Source organism: Corvus kubaryi, unplaced genomic scaffold (genome assembly GCF_017639235.1).
Source record: "Corvus kubaryi isolate FWS band 111438036 unplaced genomic scaffold, C.kubaryi_AGA036_p1.0 25645, whole genome shotgun sequence".
In the NCBI taxonomy this organism is placed as follows: domain Eukaryota; kingdom Metazoa; phylum Chordata; class Aves; order Passeriformes; family Corvidae; genus Corvus; species Corvus kubaryi.
The window spans coordinates 3,543-11,647 of NW_024580678.1; the positions used below are offsets into that span (position 1 = coordinate 3,543).

The following is an 8,105-nucleotide window of genomic DNA, read 5'->3' on the forward strand; positions in this document are numbered from 1 at the left end:
CATATGTAATGTAAATCCAAATACTGAGTATACAGAATCTGTCCAAAGAAATGAGTCTAACTTTCCTGAAGTTTATAAATACATGAAAACTAGTAAATATATACTGATTTTCCACTGGTGATACTTATATGCTATTATTTCATAAAGTGTTTCCAATTTCAGAAAATAATGTGTATTTTATGGCCAATTTTCGAAGATCTAGGGTTAAAAATTAATCCAGTTATGCATGTGGAAAAGGCAAAAGATCTCGATAAAAGCTATTTCATAATACTTTCAGATATATTTCTTTCCTGGGGAGAAAACAAGGTGGTATCTCAGAGGACAAGCACAGACTACCCTAAGAATCCTCAGTGCATACCTTATAATAGACTTATTTATCTGCCCAGGAAAAGAGAAACAGGAAAAAGAATCATATTAAATAAGGGCAGGCCACAGTGATGAGAAGAGGAAATAAACATAAAATCAAAATATAGCCTGTCGTTTCAGTGTAGATGTATTTCCAGTGGTCCTTTCAATATCTCCTTTTTGCTTTCTGCCATCTTAAATGCATACACATTTGTGATGATCCAAGGTAAAACTGGAGCATTTTTAGTGCGACAACACAGTCCGATTGGTCCAAATTGGATTTTTTATCTATGTGGGAAGATAAATTATTTGATTTTACTGCCTACAGTGAATTTAGAGGTGTGGCAGTTCTAAAGGCTTCTTTTTAATGGCGAAGGTGATTTATTACAGTATAAGTAAAAACCCAGGAGCATCCAAGTGTCAACATTGCTGTCACTCTTTCAAAATCTAAACTCTCTTCAGTCTGACCCTCGCACTTTATATGAACATAAAGCACAGAGACACTTTGCTAATATATATTTTAATTATTTAATGTTCTCCTTCCCTCCAGCAATATATTCTTTCCAAGGTGCATTTCAAATTGTATATGGTCAGCCAAGAAATGACAGAACAGCTTTTTATTCAAAAAGAACTGCTTCCTTTAGGCTGGTGGTAGTATCATCTTTGTGTTATTCAGGATGATATATGTCCTCATACATAGTCTCCAAACATACTCTGTGGAATAAAGCCTTATTTATATAGGGATGATAGTTTCACTAGAGCAGATTAAATGAAATGGCATAATTGAATGTAAGGCTAAAGCATGAATTTGTTTTGAATTGCCTGGTTTTCATTTGCTAGCATTTGTTGTGTCCTATACAGTGAAATGCCAAGATGTTTGCCTGACCTCCTAATGAAAGTCCAAGTGATCAGTCATGTCCTACAAGACAAAGGTATGTGTGTCTGTACCTATGTACATATATATCTCTGTGTATGTATCTATACTTGACTATTCCCACATATGCACACACATATATATACTATTCTTGGTGACTATACAGAGTATAATTATATCTTTGCATGTTATGTATGCAATACATACAACCAGCACATGCAGGAAGCATGCAAAAAGTGACTATCTAGTCATAACCTCGACTTTGAATTTGCTAGACAAGAGCAAAACTATATGATGTCTGGGAAATAAAGAAGTTGAGATCTGTACGCCTTTTTCTTTTCTTTGTCTCATTTAGACCAAGTAAATCAGAAAAGTACTATCAGAGACTTTTTGGAATAAGACACAGATGCATTTCAAGTAGGTAGAAGGTGGAGAGGTTTGAGGTTTGTTTAAATGCTTGTAATTAACTGATTAATCCATTGACATGGTTCCTTATGAAAAATTCAAGTTTTAAACAAAACTAAAACAAATCCAAACACTAGTTAACATAACTGATGATCAGACAACAGTAAAAAGACTTGTCTGTATAAAAATAGTAGACTGAGAATAATAAATTTTTGCCTAGCAAGAGCTTCTCCCACAATCAGTTGCGGCAATGAGTCAAAAACATTTTTACCCTCACTACTGTAGACAATGAGATACTGATACAAAGGCATATACATATTTCTTTTCAGTACATGGAATCATTCTAAAACTTAAATGTCCTCAGATCACTTTCAAGCTCATGTTTATCAAGACACAGACATTTCTGTAAAATATTTCCCATGAACTAAACCCACTGGTTTTACAAAAATAAATTACTACTTGATTTTCATTCTTTAACATGCTTCACCTAAAACTAATGCCATTTGATTTCATCTCATAATATCATTATGAATATATATCTTCATATTTTCCAATAAAATAATCACTGCAATAGCAACTTGATTGCATGAAGAATAGTGGCCATCAGGATATATTATCATTATACAACGTGCACCTAAAATGAAGCAAATTTAAAGCAATGTTCTACCACTTCATTATCATGACAAATGAAGACTAAGTCATTTTACCCTTACGTTCTCATATAACTTCCAAAAGAGCTCAAAGTGTACAGCAATTACTACACTTTGGAAAGATTCTCTTTTTTCAATAAGTAGTAGGACATTATAGATGGAATCAGCTTGAGGAGAGTATTGCCTGATGGAATTGCACCATTCTTGATTACACTTTAGAGAAGCATATCATTGTTTTCAGTAGATGGAATTACATGACATGAGAGCAATAATACACATGCTCTTTGAATTGACATTCCTTGTCTTCAATTTTTAATACCAAGGTGCACTATTATAATGGCATTATTTATGTTACCATGATTAGCAAATAATACTTTTCAAAACAATTCAGGAAAGATCTAGTTTGAAATATGCTGCACTCTGGAACTAAAAATCAATCCAAGGTGTTTCAAAATGTTGCAGATGCAAAGAATAAGAAACAAACTGAAATCCGGAGCTACACATTCCATTGGCAAGTTTTGATGTAAAATACTTGTCACATGCTTGGGTGGTTTAGCCTTTAAAAAAAATAATATCAGAAGAGGTTATGGAAATCTTTATAAAAGCCTATAGAGTAAAAAGTGCTTGCAATACACTTGTTATAATGCATCATATTTCTGGAGAAAAGAACATTTTTATACAAACCATAGAAAAAAAATTGCCAGTGAAAAACAGGCTTGTGTCTTTACACCCATATGAAGTTTGGCTTCATATGTCTTTACACCATACTCAAGACAGAGGTGTTACTTTAGCAGTGATGGTTACTTCACTGAAGGTGGATGCCAAAGCAATGGAATGACAGGCATTTCTGCTTCCCACTGCTCTGAGCTGCAGATCCTCAGCACGGTTTGAACAGGTCTGGTGGGAACTAACTCAATAATGTAGATGGCAGCAACATTACTAAATTTCATTGTTTTAATCTGTACAACTTAAGTATAACATAACTTACTCCTGTTATTTGTCTTACACCAAATGGAATAAACCAAGTAACTAGTTGAAGCTGGTACGTTAGGGAAAATAACAATCACAGCAGTCACATTAGAGAATAAACATTTTTCAACAGGTTTGATTAGATTGGTGCAGATGTTCTGCAAGCAAAATTTTATTTAAATACCTTATTATGGAAATCGACTTTAAAATCATTCCCTTGCATATTCACATGCTGTCTTCTTTATCAGGCAGGATACAGTGATCAGAAAGCACTCCACTACAACTTCAGGAATTAAACATCTGTATCTCGCTGCAAATAGAGGACCTGAGCAGGTAAAGGTGACTGAGACAAGATTAATCATATGAGGCATTTTGTATCACTGGCTATAGAAATTGTCAGCCATGCTGGCCAATTTCACCAGTTCTTCCTCCTTTCTTTCAAGGGTACAGACTATTTTCTGGTAGAGGAAAGACAGTGTTTACAGACCTCTCCCCTGGCACTCTGGCATAAGATGACAGAAGAGAATCTTGACTGCATCCATCCCAGCCCTATGCAGTTTGGAAAATGCACCACTTCCATCATGGGACAAGTTTGAAAAAATTCTTCATAAACTGAGATCAAGACAGAAATGTGTCCATAATTTTTGGAATAAAATTAAGTGCTAAGCAATGTTTCCCAAATTATCTCCCTGTAACTGTTCACCAACTGTTTCTGAAGCCATTTCTTCAGGAAATAATGAAAGTCTCAGAAACTTATCCTAGATGTCTTCTTCAGTTAACAAGATATGTCAGTAATAAAACAGTGAGGGAAAGAGAGAATGGAAATCAAAATAAATTAGAAGTTATGAAGTGTATAGAAGTGGGAAAGGATAGTAAGTACTTTGGGAAAAACCAATTGTTGTCAGAACAAAACACAAAACCCCAAGTGTTTTAAGCATATTGAAAAATATTTTATTCATTATCAGATGGAAATGCTAATGATAATAATAACAGCAACAACTAACATGCAGACCGAAGTGTTCAATAAATATTTCTATTTTACATTTGGGAACATGCAGGATAATGTACAAATTGAAAAATGTGGGAGACTATGGGGAGAGATGTGATAGAATTGGGTTATGGGCTGTGGGACACGCCTGCAGAGGCACATGGCAGCACAAAGGAGCACATGGCAGCACAGAGAGGCTTGTCTCCACTGGACCCTGGGGGGAGGAGGTGTCACACGGCAGACCCCTATGGAGAGGGACCTGCCGGGAGCTGACAGACGGGTGAAGTGATCACCCCACAGAAGGGCATTTAGGAGGCGTGTTACTGACGTGGCAACATGGGATAGGTCATGTAGTGAGAATTGCCATGTAAGGAAACACTGTGCCTTGAAAAAGTGTATGAAACCAGCTTCTTTCTTTTGAATAAACAATTCAGATTCCCTGCCAGTCTGAGTCCATGTCTCGGTCACTCACAGAAGACTTCACAATAATAGTTAAACAAACTGTTAATCAACACTTAGTAGTGATGGTCAAATTTTCAAACTAGTGGACAATCTTTGGTCTTTCCATGTTCCTTCAAATAAATCTGGAACTTCAAGGAAATGCTAAAATATTGTTGGAGTGTTTGCCAAAGTCACAAAAGGCAAAGAGGATTACAGGAGTAACCATTTAGATCAAACAAGACAAATTTGGAAAACCTGCTACAGGAATCAAATAATTTAATTTGTAATTGTCTTACAGGAAACTGATCTTGTCAAGCAAAACTGACTTAATCATTGGATGAAATGGCAAATTTGTTTAAGTGTTCCTACTGTAGAAGTATAAGACTAAAGGACTAATAAAGGCATTTGAATTAGCACTTCTAGTGCATAATGAGAAGATTGTAAATTGGCTTATTAGTCAAGCTTGAAAGGACAGTCTTTGTGACTCATAATTTTTCTAATAACAGCTAGATTTCATAGTATGGAACTACTGGTGCTCAGATCGGAATATAAAGGTCTTGCTTATAAAATGACACACCAAATAAAATAGATTTCTTAGTTAAGGATTGGTTTTCAAAATCTTGATTCAATACAGCTGAATGTAAACATTTACAGCAAGAAACAAGGAATGCAGTTGGGAACAAAAACTACAGAAATTATGTGGGAGCTATAAACAGCCAGATCCCAAGGAACCACCATGAAGAAAAAAGGGTTTAATACGATTGTTACTTGCAAAAACAAGGACTAGCAAAAAGGGAACTGTGATGATTTTACTTCTGTTTAATAAGATCAAGACTGGAATATTCTGAAAAGAACCTACCCGGGAAGAAAAAATCTTTCTCAGCTAAAATATCATTTTTTTAAAAATTGAATTGAGGTGAAAATAAAAAATGGCAAGCAACTTCATAAAATGAAATTTCAGCGCAAATCTATCACACAAAAGAGAAAACAAAAACATGACAAAACAACTTCTCAGCTGGTATGCACATGAAAGACAGTATCTGAACTCAAGTCAGAAGTCTATCAGCTATCATATTGATTTTTCTGTAAGGTTTGATATATTAGATTTAGAAATGGGTTTTTGGAAAGTTTTAGTTTTAGAAAAGTGAATATTTTCCTATTAAAATGTTTTGACTATATCTGGTGGTTTAGAATAGTTTTTTAAAACTGCAAGATTTTTCAAGTAATAAAAATAAAGTGTAATGAAATTATATAAGTAAATAGCACCTTAGGTAAAGGAAAGCATCAGGATGTTAAGGGACCACTTAGGTTATAGAAAGAAGCTGACGACTCCACCCAAAACAAGTGAAATGGGGAATAAGGATTTTATTTTATAATCAGGGTGATTAACCACTGGATGGGATTTCTCCAAAACAGTAACAGACTCTGCAGGTCAGTTTTTGATTCCTTCTAATCTAATTCCTGGATAAAATTAAATACCGTGTAGTAAAAAGGAGGTCTGACTGGATGGTCTACATGGTCTATAATCTAGTAATCTATTTCAGGCATAAATTTTCAGGGGGTGTGATACGGGCTGCCCTTTCTGACACTGACAGTGCTTTCCAGCTGTAGGTGACAGTACACAAAGCAGTAATTAAGCTCCCCATTGGCATGTAACTGCCAATGTTACTTCAATAGCTGCAGACACCAGCACAATTTGAATAGGGAGCATTATATGTTAATATTTGAATTCAACAGATTTCTCCCTTTACCCTCAGTGAGGATAATTACAGCAAAGATCATTCTCCATAGCACTGTAGCAAGGAATTATGTATTCTAGTTCAACACACAGAGCCAAATTCCCCTTCTTATATTTAAAAATATTATTAATGGACTTGCTCTCAGTAAAAAATAGGTTATCATGTGGGATATGTCCGAAGACTTTTACTGTCCTTCGTCAAAACACAGGGTAGTTCATAACTCAGCCAGAAATAAATCGTTCCCTTGATGCTACACTTGATTAGCATTCCACTAAAGCAAATTCTATATTGAATCCAAAGAAAACATCTTTATTTTGGTTGAACAAGTTAATCAATAAAGTCATGAAGGCATAATAGCAGTAAAATTGTCATTCTGTCATGTAACTGTATGTTTCACACCACATCTCAGAAAGGGAAAGGACATTGTATTTAGCTTATTTTTCTTGTTTTATATGCAACATATTGTATTTAGTTTAGTTTTCTTGTTTTATGTACAACCCTCATTTCCTCCTCCTTCCTGCTATCATGTACATTCACTTCATCATCTCCTATTTCTGCCTCATGGAGCAAGGCAAGTCTTCTACCACCAGGAAACAGAAGAAATAGGACTGATTTACATCTGAGTTACAAGCGTCATAAAATTACCATACATAGTAGACATCTTATTTTAAATGTTATAGTATTTTATACACCTTTTATCGAAGTATCAGACCCATTGAAACAGCAAAGAAAGCAATGTTTTGCCAATACTTACTACAATTTTTCCTAAAGTATTTAAAAAATATTAAATTAAGAATCAACATTCCCTCAGGAAATAAATGAAGGAGAGGCAATGTAAGCAGATCGCTCACCCACTGCAGCATTGCCACTAGACAGCAATTGCTCACAACAGCTAGGAACAGATAGTGAGAAAAGAATCTCATATCCAGATGAAATGGCACGGGGAGTTTGGGAAGGCAGAATGCAATTATCTGAGATGGAATTTCATCAGGATGGTAAGGTTGTACCAACGGAACATTAATGATCACTTTAGAGCCTCCTTTGAAGGAGAGAAGCTGGACTCAGGTATAATAATGCACTCAAAGGATTCAGGGCATAGGGACAGAGAGATTTCAGTTTTCCTGCACCTCCTAGTTTGCACACTGAAATACAGTGTGCCCCTTTTGAGGCATTTTTTCCCTCCTAGAGTTCACCATTACAGTACCTGAGCAACAGACTTAAAAGAGCTCTGACATGCCAAGGAGTTCATAAGAAGACTTCAGTCACGAAACAAAGCTGTAACTGCAAGACTGAAAGCCTCATGACTGATCTCAGCAGAAGGCACAGCCAAAACCCTGAAGGGTCCTGAGAACATTCAGGGGGATAGGAGCTGTGGAGTGCACATTGCCCTCTTGTATCGTATAGACCCTGCAAGAGATGACATTGCAAACTCTTTTCAAGGCTTCTTTATCCTTCCTCAACTCTGAACAGCCATGAAGGAGGCAGATGCCACACAGCCCCAAGAACCTAAAGAAGCTCTCACTTATAAGATAACTTTCAATACCTCTGATAAAGATAACAGGACTATGTTCCTAACAGTGGATTATTCCTTGCTGCAAAAGTTTGATCTAATGTATTGCCAGATGCACTAAAAAAGGTACAGCACAGCACCACCTCACTAAGGCTTTAAGCACATAAACTGTTTGGATACATAT

At 35.8% G+C, this 8,105-nt stretch overlaps 1 long non-coding RNA gene across 1 annotated transcript; it reads left to right on the forward strand.

Moving 5' to 3' along the window:
• Positions 1-234: 234 nt before the first annotated feature.
• LOC121660337 lies at positions 235-4,252 on the forward strand. Its single transcript, XR_006014613.1, has 3 exons — positions 235-1,277; positions 3,492-3,576; positions 3,687-4,252. It is a non-coding gene; the product is annotated as an uncharacterized LOC121660337 (long non-coding RNA).
• Positions 4,253-8,105: the final 3,853 nt, after the last annotated feature.